Source organism: Oryctolagus cuniculus, chromosome 11 (genome assembly GCF_964237555.1).
Source record: "Oryctolagus cuniculus chromosome 11, mOryCun1.1, whole genome shotgun sequence".
Lineage (NCBI taxonomy): Eukaryota > Metazoa > Chordata > Mammalia > Lagomorpha > Leporidae > Oryctolagus > Oryctolagus cuniculus.
Genome location: NC_091442.1, coordinates 93686567 through 93710088, shown reverse-complemented (window position 1 = coordinate 93710088; position 23522 = coordinate 93686567). Strand labels below are relative to the sequence as shown.

At 36.6% G+C, this 23522-nt stretch overlaps 2 long non-coding RNA genes across 2 annotated transcripts in view; one reads left to right on the top strand and one right to left on the bottom strand.

The window, feature by feature from the left end:
• The window catches only part of LOC127491050 (uncharacterized), a 352787-nt gene that overhangs the window by 179202 nt on the left and 150063 nt on the right, over positions 1 to 23522 (bottom strand). The window contains exon 4 of the long non-coding RNA XR_011380189.1: positions 9634 to 9771. This is a non-coding gene — a long non-coding RNA (uncharacterized lncRNA). The remainder of the gene's footprint in view (positions 1 to 9633; positions 9772 to 23522) is intronic.
• Positions 523 to 11971, top strand: LOC103348345 (uncharacterized). The gene is made up of 3 exons (XR_007919526.2): positions 523 to 677; positions 8950 to 9054; positions 11693 to 11971. It is a non-coding gene; the product is annotated as an uncharacterized lncRNA (long non-coding RNA).

Genomic DNA, 23522 nt, shown 5'->3' with positions numbered 1-23522 from the left:
CATGATCTGGTCAGACACATATATTTTTGCCTTAAATTATCTTGTCAGATAAAATAGTTGAACAGACATTATATTGATTTTTCACTCCCTAGACTGGTCTTAGTTCTGTAGAAATAAGTCTATGAAAAATAAGCTCTCACATAGGAGATACTTTCTTGGGAGATAAGGATCCCAGAGAAAGACAGATGTGCTCCAACTGGCGAGAGCTGGAGTTCAAGGGTTGTTACTATATGAAAGAACACTGCTGCAGTCAAGGGCTGTTAAGAATACAGGTGATGAATTGCTTCTTTAGAATGTGCTGTGAGATTATGTATACTACTCAGGATTTCTTTTTCTGATAAAGAAATGTCAAAATAAGTTTGACCCCTGAACACCCAAGTTCTTAGATTGAGGAGGGCATCACTGCCTGCCCTTTGCTGAGATTGTCAACTTTAAGTATCAGAAGTGAAAATTCTCCTGAAACTATTGACGGAACCATGGATAGCTCAAGTATTTTACAGAATAATTATGAATGTATGAATGTTACTGAGTTTTTCTTTTCCTATTTCAACCAATTAAAAAGCTATCTTGTCTGACCTAGAAAAACTTTTGGATAATTTCTTGAACTCAAGTGCATCTGATACACAGCCAGAGGCAGTAAATCAATGGACAGTAATTTTAAGTACATATGGATAAAGGTATGGATGATCTATGTATGTATGTAGAAAAGATGAATCTGCTCAGGTTTCAGTTGTATATTTCCTCTTATAAATCATTGGAATGCATTGTCTCTATCACTGTTAAAAATATGCTAGTTGCAGGTTGGGCACCATGGGTGCAGTGGGTTGAGCTGCTGCTTGGGATGCCCACATTCCAAATCAGAGCGCCTGATTGGAGGCCCAGCTTCCTGGCTTCCTAGTCAACTCTTGGTTAATGTGCCTGGGAAGAAGCAGGTAACGGCTCAATTCCTTGAGTAACTTGGCTCCTAGCTTCAGCATGGCTTAGCCTTGGCTATTTTAGCCATTTGGGAAGAAAACTAGCGGATAGGAGATCTTTCTCGCTCTCCCTCCCTCTATCCTTCACTTTACTCCCTTTAAAATGCATAAATAAATCTTTAAAATAATATGTTGGGGAGAGGGTACAAGATCGCAGATTAGGGATCAATATACTGCACTAGGCCAGCAATAAATAGTAAAAGAAAACGTGTAGAAATTGCACTCTCGGGGGAGAATTGAAGAGAAAATCTCACTGGAAATCCTACAAGAGGAAGAGGAATGTCATAGACCTGTGTGGAGGCTGAAGGCGCGCAGCACAAACATGGACACAGCAAACAAATGCAGCAGCCAAGAGCTGGAGCAGGAGGCAGCTTGGCAGTGGTTTGGAGACTGAGGTGAGACCAGACTATAGCAAACCACGGTGATAAAGCTGGAGGGAGAGAGTGGCATGAATCTGGACAGCATTGCTAGCGGTTGCCCGCGGACCCAGTGGAAGTAGAGGGGCCATTTTTATCTAGCACCAACTTCCCCACAACAGCATCCACTGACTGGCTGAGAAAGGGTGGGAGCCATTTTGGGTTTGGGCGGCATCTGCGGAAGCCTTTGCGCACAACAACTGGCTGAGACAGGATGCCTCCTCTGCATGTACTAGTGGCAGTGGTGTTGAGACAGCAACAGTCCGCAGTGGCTCTCGTGTACGCGTATGATCCAAAGATTGTAGTAGAGGGAAATATCCAGACTCCCCACTGAATATGTGCCTGGCTGGGAGGTGGGGCACCCACACAGAACTGTAAGGTGCCCCCAGCATCCCAGGATCAAGACACATAGGTGGAGCTAGCTCGAGGAACATCTGCCTCTCTATTGACTGGACAGACGAGCAGGGCAGAACCAAACCTCTGCACCCAGCGACTGTGGGAGCTCTGTGTGCTGAGACTGTGGGGACTCGATGGTTACCTGAGAAGGTGCAGGGTATAGCTGGATCTCTGGGCATTCATGCTTGGAGCTTGTTAGTTGCTTGGGGCAGGTTACTGCAGCGGGAACTCTGCTCACAGTGGGCAAGCACTGATCATTTGTGTGTTTCAAATGGTGGTGTGGATGACTGCTGAACACACTGGTGGCTAAAACTCAGGTATTGCTAATCTTGGAGGAGAGGAGGTAAGGGGGTGATCACACCAACAGAAGTGACCATTCCCTTACTTCTGTAAAGAGGAGACCTACCACGCCCAACTTGGGTATTATCCCGGATACTCGCCCCACCCTGGAGCACTGACCATAGCTCCCTGGCCACAGCCACCACATACTTCTCATTATTCACTGAAAGTGCAGACATTCCACTAACCTGTAGAGGCATAGCTCAAAGATAAAAGCCATCAGAGGAAAAAAAAATCAACTCCACAAATGTCTAACAATACACACAAAAAATTCAAGAAATAAAAATAAGGAAGTCACCATGACCCTCTGCGCCCCACCAAAGGACCACAATAACATTTTAATATTAGAATGCAAAGATGCATAGACTGAGGAAATGCCCGAAATGGAATTAAAAAATTAATCATAGGATTAATTAAAAGCAATCAGAAGCGAATCCATGAACTAAAGAAAACCATACATGACATGAATGAAAATTTTTGCCATAAAATTGAGATTTTAAAGAAAAATGAAGAATTTAATAGATCAAATTAAAAAATGCAGTGGAAAGTCTTAACCACAGACTTGGCAAGGCAGAAGAAAGAATATCTGAGCTAGAAGACAGATCTTTGGAAACCTTTCAGTTAGGTTCTCCACCTCCCAAAGGAAAAAAAAAAAAAAAGAAAACCAAGAAGAAATTAGAAAACTTAAAAACAGTGTTGGAGATTTAAGGGAAATTATCAAGTAACCTAACATATGGGTCATAGGAATTCCTGAAGGTGTGACAAGAGAGAATGGACTAGAAGGCCTATTTAGTGAAATAATTACATAAAACTTCCCCAATTTGGAGAAAGAAAGTGACATCACAGTAGAGGAAGCACATAGAACTGCTAACAGACAAGAACAGAAAAGATCTTCACCATGAAGCATTATAGTCAAACTTTTCACAGTAAAACATAAAGAAAAGATTCTAAAATGTGCATGAGATAAATGCCAGAATACTTTCAGAGGATCTCCAAATAGGCTAACAGCTGATTTCTCATCAGAAACCCTATAGGTAGAAGAGAATGGCAAGCTATAGTCCAAGTCTTAATGGAAAAAAATTGTCAACCTAGAATACTGTTCCCTTCAAAGCGCTCACTTATGAATGAAGGTGAAATAAAGACCTTCCATTGCAAACAGAAATTGAAATATTTGTCATCTCTTGCCCAGCCTTACAAAACATGCTTAAGGATGTGCTATTCACTGAAACACAGAAAGATAGCCAAAAAAACCAAAAAGAATGTATGACAGAAAATCCCTTAGGAAAAGTATAGAAGAAATCCAAAGTAAACAATAGGAATATTTATGGAAAAATGGCAGGGACAAGTCATTACTTATCAATAGTTACCTTGAATATAAATGCCTCCACTCTCCAGTTAAAAGATAAAGACTGGCCAAATGGATTAAAAAACAAGATCCAACTATTTGCTGCTTACAACAAATACATCTCACCAACAAAGATACACATAGATTGAAAGTGAAAGGATAGAAAAATATGTTCCCTGCTAACAGAAACAAAAAAGGGAAGATGTTGCAGTTCTAGTATCAGACAAAATAGACTTTAACATAAAAACTGTTAAAAGAAGGGTACTATGTAATGATTAAAAGATCAATTCAATAGGAAGATGTAACTATAATAAATGCATAAGCACCCAATTACAGAGTAACTGGCTATTTAAAAGAAATGCTAATGGATCTAAAGGAAGAGATAGACTCCAATACAATAGTAATAGTAAAAGGGTATTCAACATCTCACTTCATCAATGGACACATCAACTCAACAGAAAATCAACAAAGAAACAACAAAGCCGATTGACACTGTGGAACAAATTGATCTAATAGATATATACAGCACTTTTCACCCCACAGTTGCAGAATACACATTCTTCTCATCAGTGTATGGAACTTTCTCTAGGATAATTATCCTTAATTATCCTTAATTCTAGGATAGACCATATGCAAGACCATAAAGTGAATCTCAGCAAATTCAAAAAAATCGAAATCATACTATGCATCTTCTCTGACCACAATGCAATGAAACTGGAAATCAAAACTCAAAAATCCCCAGATCATATGCAAACATATGGAGCCTAAACAGCATGCTCCTGAATGAACAGTGGGTCATAGATGAAATAAAAAAAAAAATCTCGGAAACAAATGAAGACAACAATACAACAATGAAAACTTGCAGGATACAGCAAAAGCAGTGTTAAGAGGAAAGTTTATAGTAAATGGGGCCTACATGAAGAAATTGGAAATGTACCAAAAAAGGAACTATCAATGCGTCTCAAGGATCTAGAAAACAACAACAAAAAATCCAAAATATGAGGAAAGAAATAATTAAAAATAGAAAATAACAATATTGAAACAAAAATACAAAAGATCAGTGAAATGAAAAGCTCATTTTTTGAAAAAATAAACAAAATTGATATACCACTGCCCCAACTAAAAAAAAAAAATAGGCAGAAGACACAAATCAATACAATCAGAGACGAAAAAGGAAACGTAACAACTGATAACACAGAAATGAAAAGAATCACCAGGAATTACTACAAAGAGATGCATGCCAAAAAAAAAAAAAATGGGAAACCTAGAAGAAATGGATGGACTCCTAGACCCATACAATCTACCAAAACTGAGTCATAAAGACAAAGAAAACCAAACAGCTAAATAACAAAAATGGAGATTGAATCAGTAATAAAGACCCTGCAAACAAAGTAAAGCCCAAGACCAAGTGGTTTCCCTGCTGAATTCTATCACACATTTAAAGAAGAGCTAATTCCAAATATTCTCAAGCTATTTCATACAATTGAAAGGGAGTAAATCCTCCCAAACTCCTTCAGAAGCCAGCATTACCTTAATTCCCAACAAGAAAAAGATACAACAGAGAAAAAGAACTATAGCCATATATCCCTCATGAATATAGATGCAAAAATCCTCAACAAAATACTCGCCAATCAGAAAGGTCATTCACCTGGAACAAGTGGGATTTATCACTGGTGTGCAGGGATGATTCAACATTCACAAATCAATAAATGTGATACATCACATTAACAAACTAAAGAAAAAACATACGATTATCTCCATAGATGCAAAGAAAGCATCTATGCTGGCACATAACAGACTTGTAGACCAATGGAACAGCATAGAAGCTCCAGAAATCAATCCACACATCTACAACCAACTTATCTTTGAAAAAAAAAAAAAAAAAGCTCAAACAAATCCCTGAAGCAGGGACAGTCTCTTGTACAAATGGTGCCGGGGGAACTGGATCTCCACATGCAGAAATATGAAACTATACCCCATCTTACGCTTTACACAAACATCCACTCAAAATTAATCAGACATAAATCTACAACCCAATACCATCAAATTACTAAAGAACATCGGGGAAACTCTGCAAGACATTGGCACAGGCAAAGACTCCTTGGAAAAGACCCCAGAAGCACGGGCAATCAAAACCAAAATTAACAAATGGAATTGATATCAGAAATGACCCCCAAAAATCTATATGAAAATGTGGTCCCTGAAAGTTCCTCAGAAGCACCATCAGGGGTGCCACATATGCTACCAGAATTTGGGGTGCCATATGATATCACCATATGTTTATTAATAAATCCCCAATATTAATAAGCCCAAGAGGGTTCTTGCCTAATATTTAAAGAATTCTAAATACCGGCATAAATAAACGAGGCAGCATGGTACATTTTAGGCAATTATTTAGTGCGAAAGGTGCATAGGAGAGTAAGAGCTTTATCTAAGAGACAGAGGTAAATCTGGGTTCATACTGAGCACCAGGAACCAGCCACGTGGAGGAGCATCTAGGCCAGGAAGCCTAGGGCCGGTGGCCCAAAGGCCACGTGCCCTGGCGGTTCAGGGCTACAGCAAGCCGCCTCCTGGCAAGAAGCCAGGAAACAGAAGAGAAGGGCGGGACACCATTTCCCAGGCTTTTAACCCACTTCCAAAGGGAAGTGATTAATTAACTTGATTGGCTGGTGGGCACCCAGGTGTGGCCAGGTAGGGGCATGAGGTCACACAGGGGTGTGGTGAAGGCGTGGTCTTCTAGCTCACAAACCTAATCGATTTTAACCTGTATGCCTGCCTACTTCAGGATTATAACAAGCTGAGAAGTTTCTGCACTGCAAAAGAAACACAGCAAATGAAGAGACAACTGACAGAATGGGAAAAAAATATTTGTAAACTATTCAACTGATAAAGGGTTAACATCCAGAATCTAGAAAGAGCTCAAGAAACATAACAACAACAAAACAAATAATCCAGCTAAGAAATGGGCAAAGGACAAATGGGCAAAAAGGTATTTTTCGAGAGAGGAAATTCAAATGGCCAGCACACACTTGAAAACTGCTCAGGATCACTAGCCATCAGGGAAACGGAAATGAAAGCCACAATGAGGTTTGATTTCACTCCAGTTAGAATGGCTCTCATACAGAAATCAACACCACAATAAATGCTGGTGAGAATGTGTGGAAAAAGGTCCCCTAATCTGCTGTTCGTGGGAATGTAAACTGGTGCAGCACTGTGGAAGACAGTATGGAGATACCTCAGAAATCTGAATGCAGACTTACCATAAGATCCAGCCTTTCCCACTGTAGGGAATTTACACAAACCAAAAATTATCAGCATCTCAAAGAGCTGTCTGTACCCCCATGTTCATTTCAGCACAATCACAATAACTAAGATATGGAATCAACCCAGATGTCCATCAACTATTGACTGTATAAAGAAATTATGGTGAACTATATGGTGAACTCCATAGAGAACTCTATAGAGAACTATTCAGCTGTAAAAAGAAGAAATCCTGTCTTTTGCAACAAGATGGACACAACTGGAAACCATTATACTTAGTGAAATAAGCCACTGCCAAAAAGACAGATATCATGTTTTCCCTGATCTGAGGTAACTAGTATAGATAAACTAAAATATAATAATTAGGAGTGAAAAAGACATTTTGCAATTCAATGATTGTTCACAGCCTTTATCTCTTTTGTTGAGGAATGACTTTTTTTTCTTCATATTATTTGTTGAACTCTTACTTAGTGTAGGGTTAACTATATGATTATTAAGTAAACGGAAACTATATATTTGTAAAAATTAAGAGTGGGAATGTGAGAGGGAGCTAAAATAAATCCCTGAAGCAGGTTGGAAGGGTTGGAGCTTGGGTGGGAAGGTGGTTGGGAGGTGAGTAAGTATCACTATGTTCCTAAATTTGTATATAAGAAATACATGAAACTTATATAACTTAAATAAAATTAAAAAAATAATGTGTGCTATGTCTGATTACCTGTTGATTTCTTCCACATGACTAGGAGCTTCTAAGAGATAGGTGTTTTTTTTTTTGTTTTTTTTTTTTGTTTTTTTTTTTTTTTTTTTTGACAGATAGAGTTATAGACAGTGAGAGAGAGAGAGACAGAGAGAAAGGTCTTCCTTCCCTTGATTCACTCCCCAAATGGCTTCTACGGCCAGCGCCGCGCTGATCCGAAGCCAGGAGCCAGGTGCTTCCTCCTGGTCTCCCATGCGGGTGCAGGGCCCAAGCACTTGGGCCGTCCTCCACTGCCTTCCCGGGCCACAGCAGAGAGCTGGACTGGAAGAAGAGCAACTGGGACTAGAGCCGGTGCTCATATGGGATGGCGGCGCCGCAGGCCGAGGATTAACCAAGTGAGCCACGGCGCCAGCCCCAGATGGTGTTTTAAATACCTTTAAATTCCTAGGAACTGTGACAGTGACCAGTATGTGATAGATACTCCAATCACTATTACATGAAGGATTACCATGTCCATATTTTTATTATTGTGGCCAAACACCTAATAACTAACTGAAAAAGAATTATGAGAAAAACTTTTAAGTATCTTATTACCTTGAATACTATACTTTATTTGGAGGTTCATTTCCCCTCCCCAAAGTTAGGATAGGCTTGAATAACTTCAACCTTGTCTGTATTCTCAATTTAATTCCTTTTCATTGCTTTATTTAAATTAAACTGCATAAGAATTATAAATTGTTGTTGCAGAAGAGAGTTCTTCTTGGTATGCAATTGTCAAATATGTCTCTTAATTATATGGACTCTGTTTTCATTAAGTAAGCTCACTGACTAAATCACATAAATGAAACACTATGATCAAGAGTTTCTAAAATTTTGAATATGTAGAAGTTCTATGTTTTCAACATATTAAGTGTTTTAAACAGGAAAAAACTTTAACCATACAAGCAAGAATAGAGTAATAAAGTAAAATATGTTATTTTTTGGCCATTAATACTTGGATGATGAATGAAAAATATAGTAATAAAATTATGAAATATTTGAATACAATTTTCCCAATTTTCCCTTACTCATTTTTGTTGACTCACAGGATGACAACAGAGCAAAGAAAAATATCTGTCTATGATTGATGTGGTTTGTACTTTGTGATGTAACCTTTCACTGTACTTATTTAAAAAAAAAAAACCCTTATTACAAAAAAATCGAAGGAATGAAAGTTATAGCTAGATGAAAAATTAATAAGTAGGTTTAGAATAATATTTTCAAAGGAACTCAATGATTGAAGACAAAAAGATTGCTAAACCCTAAAAAGCAACATTTATTGGCAGAAATCCATCACACAACTAAACTGGCTTCACTGAATCCTGAGGTAAGCTGTCAGTTAGCACTGTAGTCTAAAATAATGCACAAATAATAATGAAATAACAGGGTTTATTTTTTAAAAATCAATATGAAGTTAACTTCTGTATTTACTTCAATGAAAAACAATATTAAACGTATCTTTGTCATGTATCTTTTGATCTTTAGGATAAGAACTGACATCTTGAATTTACATCTTTCTCCCAAATTTGATTGCCTTCCTTCTCTGCAACATCAAGGTTTTATTTTTAATATATATGTAACACTTTCAAGGTAAGCTGTTATCACCTTGGAAATAATCAGATTTTCACGGCGCTCTCCTTCACTTAGATGAGACATCTTAATTTCTGAATCTCAGATGATTGTTAAGATAATAGAGAAACACAGATGATTATGAATTCAGGTTTGCAAAATTTCAAGTTTTGTTGTTCCTATGATTTATGAAATCAGCACGCAATGCTTCATTTTGTAATGACTTTGATCTATGAAGTGTAGAAATTTAGAGACCCTTAAAATCGGTTCTACTTTATGTACTCAATATCAAGTGGATAGTCCTGCAAGAACGTAGCAGGGAAATCACTGTAATTTTATGTAATATTTCATTTTGACAGAACAGGCTTAGATCTGAACACTTTCTTCATTCTGTAGTGATAATTAGAAGTAATTCTTCAAGCATACACTTAATATTGAGTGCATAAAACTGCAATTTTAATCTCTTATCAACGTTTTACCTACATTTATAAGTTCCTCATGATATCCTGAGATTAAAATTTATTTATTTGAAAGGCAGAGTCAGGGATATACATATATATATATATATAGAGAGAGAGAGAGAGAGAGAGAGAGAGAGACCTTCCATCTTTTGGTTCATTCCCCAGATGGCAGCAACAGATAGAGCTGGGTGGTCTGAAGCCAGCAGCCTGAAGATACTCCCAGGTCTCCCATGTGGGTGCAGAGGTCCATGAACTGGATCATCTTCAACTGCTTTTCCTAGACCATAAGCAGGAAGCTGGATCAGAATTGGAGTAGCCAGGACATGAACCAGCACCCATATGGGATGCTGGCCGCTGCAGGCAGCCGCTTTCCCCAATATGCCACGGAGCCGGCCCTGAGATTAAAATTTACGGCATTGATCAAACAAAAGTCACAGAGTTTTTGACCAAAAATGCAAATTAAAAGTTATTTTTCCATGAATTAAATTCCTTCAAATATATCATCTCTTCACAAAGCAGGTAACCTATGCCATTTTTCTCCCTGACCTATAGTCTCCCTATTCCCAGCCGGCACTAATTATCTTATTGCTGGACTCATTTTTCTTGTGTAATAATAATGATGAGGATGCCAATGTATCACCACCTACCAAGCTCTTACAAGATAAAAATGTTGCAGGCAAAAGTATTTGATCCATTTTTATCTCTTCCATCTTTGAATATCCCTGGAGTGGGGTAGTATTTTGCAATTACATAAATTGATTCAGGAACTTAAAAGTTCTGAATTAAAGGCACAAAATGTTGAATAGCAGAGCAATGGTTCAGTTTAGGTAGGTCTGACTATTTATGCTTCATGAAATTAACCACCAATTTGTAAGGCATCCTTGAAGACCAAAGACTCCAAGGACCTAAAAATTGGATTAAAATGTTCAACTTAAATTTTCATAACCTAAAATAATCCGCATTTTTCCTTTTCCAAAACATTTATATGCATTTAAATGGGTGTGCATAATTATAGCTCCAATCCACCACATAGATGATTTTGCTAAATATTTTTAAGTGCTAAAATACTTTCTTATAGTATGCTTACATTATATTAGACAGCAAGAAAAGATTTTTTGGATACTTACTACTTAATTGAAATATAGCACATTTTCTCACATTCAAAGTTAAAACTTCATAATAGTATTAGAATATATAAATAAATTTATACTAAGAAAAATCTCACGTGTAGTATGATCAAGATTCAAATACAGACATATATATGTGTACAGGGGGCATTTTTAAAAGTTCATGAAATGCACAGAACGAAAAAATTATGCATGGGGTTTAAAAATTGTTAGCATCCAAAGAAACCTGCCTTTTAATTTCATTTTTATCATGTGTGTGTGTGTACATATATACATATTTTATGTATCCCTATTGCATGTATATAAATAATATGCACATATGTTCACAGCCATATGTACCACATACTTATATATCATATTTTCCCTATGGCAAATTTTGAGCATTAAATATTGTAAGAATAAGTGACAATTAGAAAACCAATACTGTTTATCACAGTTCTAGGCATTCAAATGTATTTAAGCAAACAATTTTTTTTTATTGACAGGCAGAGTGGACAGTGAGAGAGAGAGAGACAGAGAGAAAGGTCTTCCTTTGCCGTTGGTTCACCCTCCAATGGCCACCGCGGCCAGCGCGCTGCAGCCGGCACATCCCGTTGATCCGAAGCCAGGAGCCAGGTGCTTCTTCTGGTCTCCCATGGGGTGCAGGGCCCAAGCACTTGGGCCATCCTCCACTGCACTCCTGGGCCATAGCAGAGAGCTGGACTGGAAGAGGAGCAACGGGACAGAATCCAGTGCCCTGACCGGGACTAGAACCTGGTGTGCTGGCACTGCTAGGTGGAGGATTAGCCTATTGAGCCACGGCGCCGGCCTTAAGCAAACAATTTCTGTAAATTACCATGTTAAATAATATTTTCTAAAAAAATGCCATTCAATTATCATGAATTTAGAGTAAACATAACTTGCTTCTACACACAGGTGTTAGTGATTTTTTTGTTTTAGTGAAGTAGAATAATTATTAAAACCCTTTTAAGGGTGTACAAAAAGAAATTCTGGTTGTAAATGAACCATCTGATTGTATATATGACTTACAATATCATGTAAATTTAAGTTGAACATTTTATCTAATTTTAGGTCCTTGGAGTCTTTAGTCTTCAACCTGGATATTCTCCTCAAAACAGAAGTGAAAAATAAAGATCTTTAGACAAGAATGTAAACTGCTGGACACTTACATGGTTTGTCTCTCTTCAACTTGAAGAAGTATTGTGACCTAAAGGATTTTCATGTAAAAAGAATAAATGTACTTCTCCATTCTTCTCTCTTAGCCTCTGTCTCTTTGTGCTTCCTTCCCTCCTCTCCCCCCACACATCTTGCCAGCTTGTTCACTTTGAGCCACTAAAAGCCATCATCTTTGCAGCAGAACATTGTGGAGTAAAGCATCACTGATCCCAGAACCTATGCATCCTCGTTTATTGGAGGCTTAATTGATGAAACACTGCTTTCAGTTGCTTTATGACCAGAGATTACTTCTCTAACAGCAAGGTTGTTGGATTTTGTTTTTAAGACAAATAGAGGAAAAGCTTCTAAGTGCTGATGATTCATTCTGAAATGTTTACGCATTGACTTAACGAAAATGAGATCATGTAGACTCACATTAGTGCCAAAGGAGATGTGACAGCCTCTCTCTTAAAGACCATCATTTGTTATGGCCAGGAATTAAATAATGTCCGATAGGTGACATAAAATGTATTTTTGGTTATATCATATTTATTATAGGGAAGAATTTTCTCAGGAGGAATCCTGTCCAGAAAAATCAAGGGAGTTTTGCAAAGAGGAAGGCAACGAGAAGGTGAATGTGCTTCCTTTCAGTCTGAAACCTCAGAGTGCTTCTGTACATCACAGGAACATTAAAACAATTGGGCAGTCCCTTTGCAGAAAATGCCAGGAATCTAGAACAAGGGGGCCTGATGAAAAGAACTAAGGTGCAGTAGAGAAATAAGTGGCAGGGCTTGCAATTCTGTGTAATGACTCATCTGTAACCTTTTGCAAAATTTAATGTGGCAAAAGTACTGCGTTATTATGATGTACCATGTGGTGTCCCGATTTGTCATCTTAGCTTGACATATTTTTATTGAGGGGTACAAGAAGAAACCCCACATTGGCTGGCTGAGGAAAATTTTTCTACTTACATCCCACACGGAGATTTAAAAATATATTCCTAGAATTTGGCATTTACAGGAACATGCTTCAGTTTTGTCATTTAGTTGTTCTGAAAGAAGATAGCTTATTTTTTAATTTTTATTTTATTTTACTTTATTTTTTACTCTTTGAGTAGAATAATCTATAATCCTAACACATCACCACAAGAGGGCTAATGGAACTCATCTAATTTGGTAAATGGTAGGGGTGGGGAGGGCAGTGGACAAACATTTGAGTTCTTTTTGCCTGTTTATTTTTCTACAGTGTTGATCTATTATTTAGATGACATCTCTTTTTTTCCTTACTCTTTACCTTACAATTTCAGAAAATATTGTGTTATTTTTTTTCAAATCCAGTAAGGACCAAATTAGAATCTTTCACTCCATAGAAAATTATTCCATTCTTGAACTCCATTATATTACAGTATAGTAATTTAAATAATTGTGTAATGTAGTTTTTATAATGGCACTTGATATATGAAGTTGAACAGAAAAAAATTAATGCTTCCACAAGGTAATGATGAATGGAGAAAGGCATCACATTCTTTTTATGATAAGGAATGGAATAATTTCCATAGGATAACCCCCTGGATGAGAACATCTTGTAATGAAGTTGTTTTCATGGGTTCAGGCATGAAGGATATTCAGAAAGTTTGTGTAGAATTGAGTATTATGAGAAAATTATTTATGGATTTCAGAAATAATTTGCACAAAATAGGCCTATTTTAATTCCATTTTCCAGTACCCTCCTATGGAAAATAAATCTTATAAACATAAATGTATCTCAAGTTAATTTCCATAAAGTGATCACAGTAAACATACTCATATATTTGTTTCTATACTATTTTTAATTTCAGGTAATAATATACTATCTAGGAAAATCTAAAACAATGGCATTTCTCCATTCAAAATGTTAGTTTTTGTTATCAATAAGTACATAGAGATAAGAGGTATGATGGAATATGTATTTTCCAATGCAAACTTTGCTATTAAAACCATTGCTTTTACTATTAAAACACTGTTCATCTTTCCTTGGTGTAATAAATATGCCAGCAATAGTCTAAAAAAGACTCAGATTGCTCTCTAGGTTGTATCAGAAGTTACTTGGATTGCTTTTCAGCTGAATACTTGAGTCTAATAAAGTAAATATGGTGTCCTGACTTGCAAGCATGCTTCATATGAATAAATGAATAAACAATAACCCTGTGTTACATTATTTTCTTCTTATAGTCTGGAAGAATAAAATTAATTACATATAATTCCATTAGCTTTTATATCTATTTCTGTTACTTCAATTTCCACAACATATAAAGTTATTAGTCACTATGATGGTGCTTCCTAATCTCCCATGTACTTCCCGAAGGGGAAGATATATTATTTATCTCTGAAACTTCACAGCCATATAGTGTGGGTTTTAATAGAAACTCAATAAAGTTAATTAGGTTTATTTCAGTGATGACATATTTTGTAACTAATGATACAGACTTTATTTACCGTAAGTTCTCCTAGAATGATATCTGTTTCAAACTACCTCAAAATTTCCCTTATTAGATGGAAAACAGTTCATTTATCCATCACACATTGGCAGTGCTAGCCCAATAACAGGATGTCAAACCCGCTTTTCTGCAGAGCATTAGGCACGTTTTTCCTCCTGTTTCATCTTATTTAGAAGGAAATCTTAAAGGATCATATATTTTCTTTGGAATTTTCAGTAACATATAGATAATACAAAAGTCTGTGATTTTATAATGACTTTATGATATGTACTCTGCTGTCAGATGGAATACATCATAGTCCTTGCTTCTCTACTTAGATGCAATAGTGATGACCTAAGGAGCTAACACACGCTGAACACTTTCTGTGTGTTAAGAGATCTTTGAGACACTTCATACATGTTTTAATTCATTTAATGCCTTGCTAAGATTGGGCAAAATGCCCACTTTTTTTATCTTTGCACTTCTAATATATATGACCTTGTCTAGAGTCCAGACGTACCGAATATAAAGCACCTGTCACAGTTAGGTTTCTTACTAATAACAGTTTCCTTCCCTTTTTCCATTTAATAACTCTTCTGTTGTTCAGCAATGATCATGATTTTAATATGGACTGTTTTTATCACTACTTAAGCCCTTACGTTGAGCCAATATTACTCGGCCAGGTAATTTCATTTCAGTTTTACAATAACCAACTATGGTTGTGTTAGACGCAAGAGGTTCTGCTTGGATTCGTGTCAAATAATATCTCAAGTGGAAATAGTTTTATTTACTGTGAGAAGGAAAAAAGATGGTGGGGAGGTAAGTTCCCTAATGAAGCTTCTTGCCTGAGAAGCAGTTTGACAGGGTTGTTAAGCAAGATTTAAGCAAGTGTCCAAGATGCAATTATATATAAGGATGTAAAAAAAGAGGAATAGGAGGGTGCTTTCTTTTCCAGTAACATACATCTTCATACATTTGTATGTTAAAAATGCTGACTCAGGAGCTGGAGCTGAGGTGTAGCTGATAAAGCCACCATCTGAGATGCCAGCATGCCACATGGGTGCCAGTTACTGTCCTGCTGCTCCACTTCTGATTCAGCTCCTCACTAATGCACCTGGGAAAACAGCACAAGATGGCCCAAGTACTTGGGCCTCTGCACCCACGTGGGAGACCCTGAAGAGGCTCCTGGCTCCTGGTTTCAGACTGGCCTGTCTCGTGTCATTGTAGCCATTTGGAGAGTGAACCAGTGGATGGAAGACCTCTCTTTCTGTCTCTGTCTCTGCCTGTCTGAAACTTTGCCTTTCAAATAAATAAATAAATAAATCTTTAATAAAGAAAAAAAGTAGTCTTCTTTCACTGAATTTAGGCTTATATGAACTTTGCTGATTTCTAAGCACTTTTTTTTTTCTTTTAAATAAACATACTGCTTTTTCTGGGGTTACCTAACAAAAAAGCAAGTAGCCTGTACAAGTCATTGTGCATAGTTTGAATTAGAAAGCCAATGTACATTTAGGTCATAAAATAATTGTACACACATATTACATCATAATTTATTAGCTTTGTTCATAATACTTATTTATCTTTGGATTTTGGCTTTTACTGTGTGACATAAAATAATTTGTTACGAGATTAGGAATTAAAAAGACTCGCTATGTGCTGTTCAACTTTAGTTATCTTGGAATGTTACAAGACTTTTCTTTTTTTTTAACTTTTATTTAATGAATATAAATTTCCAAAGTACAGAATATTGATTACAATGGCTTCCCCCCATAACATCCCTCCAACCCGCAACCCTCCCCTTATCCATTCCCTCTCCCCTTCCATTCATATCAAGATTCATTTTCGATTCTCTTTATAGACAGAAGATCAGTTTAGCATACATTAAGTAAAGAGTTCAACAGTTTGCTCCCACACAGAAACATAAAGTGAAAAATACTGTTTGAGTACTAGTTATAGCATTAAATCTCAATGTACAGCACACTAAGGACAAAGATCCCACATGAGGAGTAAGTGCACAGTGACTCCTGTTGTTCACTTAACAAATTAACACTCTTGTTTATGGCCTCAGTAATCACCCTAGGCTCTTGTCATGAGCTGCCAAGGCTATGAAAGCCCCCTGAGTTCACTGACTCTGATCATATTTAGACAAGGCCACGGTCAAAGTGGAAGTTCCCTCCTCCCTTCAGAGAAAGAAAGGTACCTCCTTCTTTGATGACCCATTCTTTCCACTGGGATCTCACTCGCGGAGATCTTTCATTTAGGTTTTTTTTTTCCCCCAGAGTGTCTTGACTTTCCACGCCTGAAATACTCTCATGGGCATTTCAGCCATATCCACATGCCTTAAGGGTTGATTCTGAGGCCAGAGTGCTGTTAGGACATTTGCCATTCTATGGGTCTGCTGTGTAGCTCACTTCCCATGTTGGATCATTCTCTCCCTTTTTTATTCTATCAGCTAGTATTTGCAGACACTATTCTTGTTTATGTGATCCCTTTGGTTCTTAGTCCTATCATTACGATCAATTGTGAACAGAAATTGATCACTGGGACTAGTGAGATGGCATTGGTACCTGCCACCTCGATGGGTTTGAATTCGAATCCCCTGGTATGTTTCTAACTCTACTGTTTGAGGTAAGTCAGCTTGAGCATGTCCCGAATTGCACATCTCTTTCCTCTCTTATTCCCACTCTTATATTTAACAGTGATCACTTTTCAGTTAAGTTTCAGCACTTAAAAAGAATTGTGTACTGATTACAGTATTCAACCAAAAGTATTAAGTAGAACAAACAAAAAAAATACTAAGAGGGATAACATATTAAGCTGCTCATCAACAGTCAGGGTGAGGGCTGATCAAGTCACCGTTTCTCCTAGTGTTCATTTCACTTTAACAGGTTTCCTTTTTGGTGCTCAGTTAGTTGTCACCTATCAAGGAGAACAAGTGGTATTTGTCCCTTTGGGATTGGCTTATTTCACTCAACATAATGTTTTCCAAATTCCTAACAGGGATCACTTTTCAGTTAAAATTTAAACACCTAAGAATAATTGTGTGTTAATTACAGAGTTCAACCAATGGTACTAGAACAAAAAAAAATACTAAAATGGATAAAGTATTACATTGTACATCAACCGTCAGGACAAGAGCTGATCAAGTCACTGTTTCTCACAGTGTCCATTTCACTTCAACAAGTTTCCCCTTTGGTGCTCAGTTAGTTGTCGCCAGACAACAGGCAGAGTTAGACAGTGAGAGAGAGAGAGAAAGAGAGAGAGAGAAAGGTCTTCCTTCCATTGGTTCACCCCCAAATAGCTGCTACGGAGCCAGGTGCTTCCTCCTGGTCTCCCATGCGGGTGCAGGGCCCAAGCACTTGGGCCATCCTCCACTGCCTTCCCGGGCCACAGCAGAGAGCTGGCCTGGAAGAGGAACAACCCGGACAGAACCCGGTGCCCCAACCAGAACTAGAACTCCCGGGGTGCCGGCGCCAGGCAGAGGATTAGCCCAGTGAGCTGCGGTGCCGGCCACAAGACTGTTTTCAAAAACGCTATTTGGTATCAGAAGCAAAAATCCACATACTTTTAGGGCAGCTGTTTCTTTAAAAAACAATAAAAAAGGAAATCCAAAGTGGTAAAGCTTCATGGAAATGACAGTCTCATTTAAAACCCAAGTGGTTCAAGATCCTGTTCAGCCACTTAATAATCCTGTCACATAAACAAATTATGTAAACTATTTCTGCCTTCATTACTTTCATATACGTAAAATGAGAATTAACAGTTGTACTTTTCTTATAGATTTCTTCTTAGTTAAGCTTTTTATTTTGAGGTAATTAACCATTCAAATGCTATTAAAAATAAGAGAGATTCTTGCTATAGCTTACAGATTTCTTCCCAGTGGTGATGTCCCATACAACTACAGCGCAAAATCACAGGCAGACTATTGATGGTGATAGAGTTAAGATACAGGACACTTCCGTCATGATCCCTAAGTTACACTTTTACAGACGCATTCATTTCCTTCTCTCCTCCACACCTGCCAATCACTAACCTGTTCTTCATTTATGTAATTTCTTGTTTTATAAATGTATATAAATGAAATCACACAGTAAATAACTTTCTGGGATTGATTTTTCACTCAGCATAATTCTCTGGAGATTAATTTAGGTAGTGTATGGTATCAATATTTTTATTGTTTAGTATTTCATGGTGTATAAATACAGTTTAACTATTTACCTATTGAGAGATATCTCTGTTGCTTCTAGTTAAGAGCTATTTACAAATAAAGTTTCTACTTTAAGGTTTTATGTGAAAATATGTTTTGGTTTTTCTTGAATAAATGCCCACAATGCAACTTCTATTTTATAGTGTACTTTTTAATTTAGCTTTATTTTAGTTTTAAGTAACTCTCACACTTCTTTTCACAGCAGTCGATACCTTGCCAATAGCAATACATAAGCAACTCAGTTTCTCAGCACCTTTGCTGACATTTCATGTTGTTATTGTTTAGTTATTCTGACAAGTATGTAGTAGGATCCCATTGTAGCTTTAATTTGTATTTTCTTGATAGTTAGAAATAAGTTTTTAAGTGCTAATTTTACATCAATATATATTATTTGCAGAAAATATCTCTTCTGATATCTGCTCATTGTTCGGATTGTTTATGTACTGTTGAATTAATATATATTTATCTCTGTATAATATATTCCATATACATACATATTTAACTCTAGTCCTTTGCCATTGGTATATGTGATCTGTAGAGATTGTCTCCAAATCTATACTTCGTCCTTTTCATACTTCTAACAGAGAGCTACAGTTTTTAATGTTAACAAGGTCAATTTTTATGAATTTTCATTGTTAGGGATCACATTTTTAGTGTCAAGTTTCATAACTGTATGCCTAGTCCTTGATTCCAAAGATTTCCTCTTATTTATAAAAGCTCCATAGTTTTACCTTTTACCCTTAATTCGAGAATCCTTTTTGGATTAAGTGTTTTCTAATTCCCCTGAGGTTTCCTCTTTGATATATGGAATATTTAGAAATGTGTTGTTTAGTTTCTAAGAGTTTTGAGATTTTCTTACTTTCTCCCAGTTACCGATTTCTCATTTGACTTGATTGTACTCATAAAAAACTTATGTAAGATTTTGTCCTTAAATTTGTTAAGGATTGTTTGTGGCTCAGTATTTGGTCTCAACAGGGTTCATGGAGACTTGCAAGGACTTCCTCCATATTCTACCTATGTTCATAAAATGAACACAAACATAAAAATATTGTGTCAATTTCTCAATTTATTACAGAAACCCTCCTTTTAGTAGTAATGTAGTAGAAACTGATCTAATACTTCTGGAGATCTTATATTTTATCTGGTAGCTCTTTCCAACCAACAAATTCAAGTCATAAACTCACTTCATTCATCCATTCAACAAATATTTATGAAGTGCTAATTAATTGGTGTGATTTGACCACACCAATGTGAGTCAAACTCGCCACTCTGATAAAGGAGACAGGCATTAACAAACAGCTACGGTAGTAACAAAAAGCAAAGACACATTGTCAGATGGACTGAAACTCAATTTTAAGACAGCAAGAAACAAGAGGTTTCCTTTGTCAGGAAAACTTTGTTGAGCAATACCTGAAGAATAAGCAAGTGATACATTCTACTGTAACCAACTTTACAAGGAGAAATCTGCCAATATTACACCAGTTCTCAAGGTGGGCATGAGATCGTCCGCTATCATAGGGAATGATAAAGTGACTAGGATGGGAGGTGAATGCTACTGTCTTAACACATTCAATATCTCTCTGGGGTCAGTGTCAGCTGTTGCTGGCCTGCTTTCCTCACACAAGTCTCCTACAAGCTTTTCCTTCCTGTTTCTCCCACTTGGCAAAGAGTTAGCTCACATCTTAGGGAGAACTTCCACTGCAGAGCACCCTCCAGTAGATTTAATATCTCATGAATATCTCTTCTGTATTTCATCCTTTCATCAGCCTCTCTCTTCTTCTGCAAAAAAGTCACATGTTTCTAAAAGTTATGGAATCCATGTGATTTTTCCCCTGGCTATGTGCATGTGTATATGCTGGAGTAACACTGAGCGCAGAGGACAGAACAAGTTTATTGTATATGACATGCTTTTGGCAAGGGGATAGGCAATGGGATGAGAAGTTAAAACCAGTAAAGAAGAAAAAAATGTGCACATATATAGATCATTAGATTCAACCTCTGCTGTTCTCGCCTTTCTCTCTCCACAATATGTTCTCACTATCTTTTCTCACCAAAGATGTTTTAGATATATCCATAGGTCTTCCTCAAGTAGTGTTTTCTTGAAATGCTCTTCCTTTCCAAAACCGAAAAGATTTATCTCAGTTTAGGACCTTTGATGTCAAACTGCAGAAGCTTTCCTTCAAAGGTGAAAGGAATTTTCATTTCAACTTCCGTCACTTCTTGTTTACAACATTCCAAGAAATTTGCTTCAAATTGAAATGTTACAGTCTTGGTCTTATGAGAGATGTTATTTTTTTTTTCATTTGTTCCACATCCCATCTCTATCATTCCTCCTCCAACACCCCCACTTTAAAAAAAGTAAATTAAATTGGCTAAGCTATTTTTTGAGTATGAGACAGTGAAAAATGTATGTTTCCTCCTTTTAAAAATTGCTTGAAGCTTCATTTGTACTGGTTTAACTCAAAAGTAGATATAAACTTCACACTTGGCAGTATTACGAGAGGAAAGAAAACATCAAGCCAAATTTTTAAAAGAATCTTATACAACTTGAAGTTTAAAATACAACAAACGTTTTGTTCTGAATTTTTGTTGTCCACATATATAAGATACACTTTCATGTAACTTTTAATGTTATTATTGAACACCTGTTATGTTGAACTCACTGAGAACCATGAAGAAAATATATGAGTGAGATTATGTCCTCACTATTAAAAGAATCTAAAATGGGAGCACAGGGTTATTATAGTACAAAGAAAGAGATATAAACAATATGTTAGGGGAGTTCAGAAGAGGACAGAGTCTGGATCAGTCTGAAATTCCATCAGAACTATCGTGTTCCAAGCAGCCATTATCTACTCTCAGACCAAAGCAACAGTCTCCTGACTCCAAACACTCACACTGATTTTTTAGTGTAAATTCAATCACATCACTCCATTGCTTAAAACTTTGTAGCTGTTTCTTATTGCCCTTGGAATGCACTCTAAATTCTTCACTGCAATTCACAAGGAGCCACATGATCTAGCCCTGCCACGCTCTCTCAGGTATGTCAAGTTCCTTTCTGGCACGACTGCTCTTGTTCCATGAGCTTGGAAATATTTTGCCAAAAATCTCACCATGTCTCACCCCTTTATATAATATATGCTACAGGTCAAATATGCATGTAAAGTGCTGAGAACAATACCTGACATCATAATAAAGCTCTGAGAGTGTTTGCTGTGGATAATCACTCTATCTTACAGCGTGTTTTTGCCACTTTAAAAAAAAATTACTTGGTATTATCTTCCAAACATGCATTTTTATTGGTCTGCTTGTTTATTATCTATCTCCCCTAACTAGTGCAAATATAATAGGATTTTTAGATTGCAATCGTATAGTTCCATTTATATTCCCTGTCATTTTTGTTATATTGTTTTATATATTTCATCTACACACATTAGAAATCCCACTAATTAAATTTATGTATGTTTTGTATTCCAAAAATCGTATTTATGTGTATTTTAAGGAAATGGATTTTTTATATTTACTCAGATATTTACGCTGATGATATTTAGAAGATCTAAATTTCCCTCTAGTATATCACTTCCACCTAAAATCACTTTCTTAAGCACTTTTTACAAGGTAAATCTGCTCTTAATGAATTCTCAAAATTTGACTTTGTCTAAAAATGCCTTTATAAAATGCATTTATAATCATTCTTGTTATTGACTAAATATATGTGCCCTGTCACATTCCAAATGCAAATGGTGATACCCTAACACCTAGTGTGGTTCCCTAACACCTAGTGTGGTTGTATATGGAGTATGGATGTAACGAATATAAAATACCCTAAGAGTAAGTCTGTGATCTGATAGAATTAGTGTCCTTAAAAGATGAAACACAACAGAGCTCACTCACCCCTATCTCTCCAAGGTCATACCTCAAGGAAAGGTCACGGCAGCCCATGGCAGGATGGCCTTTGTCTGCAACCTGAAAGGAGGACCCTCAGCTGACATCAGCACTGCTGACACATGGATCTTGGTCTCCAGTCTCTAGAATTGCAACGGCTTGAGCCACCCAGGTGTGCAATTTTGTTATGGTAGCTGGAGCAGACTAATACAGTTCTTCAAAGGTAATTTACTGGACATAAATTTCTGGGTCAAAAGTTTATTCCATTCCTTTGATTTTCTTTCAGGACCTATTATCTCTTGGCCTCTCTAGTTCTGTATTTTCTGATGAGAAGTCAGTGATCAGAAATTAGTGGTTCAAATTTCTGGCTCTCCTGTATGTAGCATGTTACTTTTCTGTGTCTGTTTCCCATATTTATTTATTTATTTGCTTATCAACAAATTGACTGTGATGTGGGTAGACACGGTTTTCTTTGTATTTATCCTGTTTGTAGTAGACTACTTTCTTGAATTTATAAATTTACAACTTACGTCAATTTAAGTTTTAGGTTATTATTTTCTTAGTTATTTATTCTGTCTCATTCTCTTTTCTAGTTCTCCAACTGAATATATAGTAGACTTTTTGATAATATCCCTGACATCCCTGTCTTCATTCACTTTAAAACATTTTTCTTTGTTCTTTATGTTGGAGCATTTTATTGGTCAATATCTTCAAATGAGGAATTTTTACTCTTATGTTTCCATAAGCTCATCTAATTAATTTTTATTGTCTGTTGCTTGTAGTAGTGTACAGTTCTAAAACATTCATTGATTCCATTTTTTGTCTCTATTTGCCTGCCTAACTGCCTACCTTTCATTCATTGTCAGAAGATTTAACCTGATTAGGCGTGTCATAGAATCTTTAAAACTAGTTTTTGTACTTGATAAAATATCTGGGTTATGTTCATAGTTGATATCTGAAGATTATCATTTCTCTTGAGAAATAGTCAGATTTTCATGATTCTTTGTATGTTGTTAATTTAACCTGTAGTCAGTATATTATGCTGTGGATTCTGCTACATTTTTTCCAAAAAGTACTGCTTATTTATTTGTTTCAGTTGATAATCAGTTAAGTTGGGTGCAATTTATAGATTCTATTTTTGAAGATGCAGATCTAATTTTAGCTCCTTGTTTTACCTTAAATCGGAGTTGTTGAGAGCC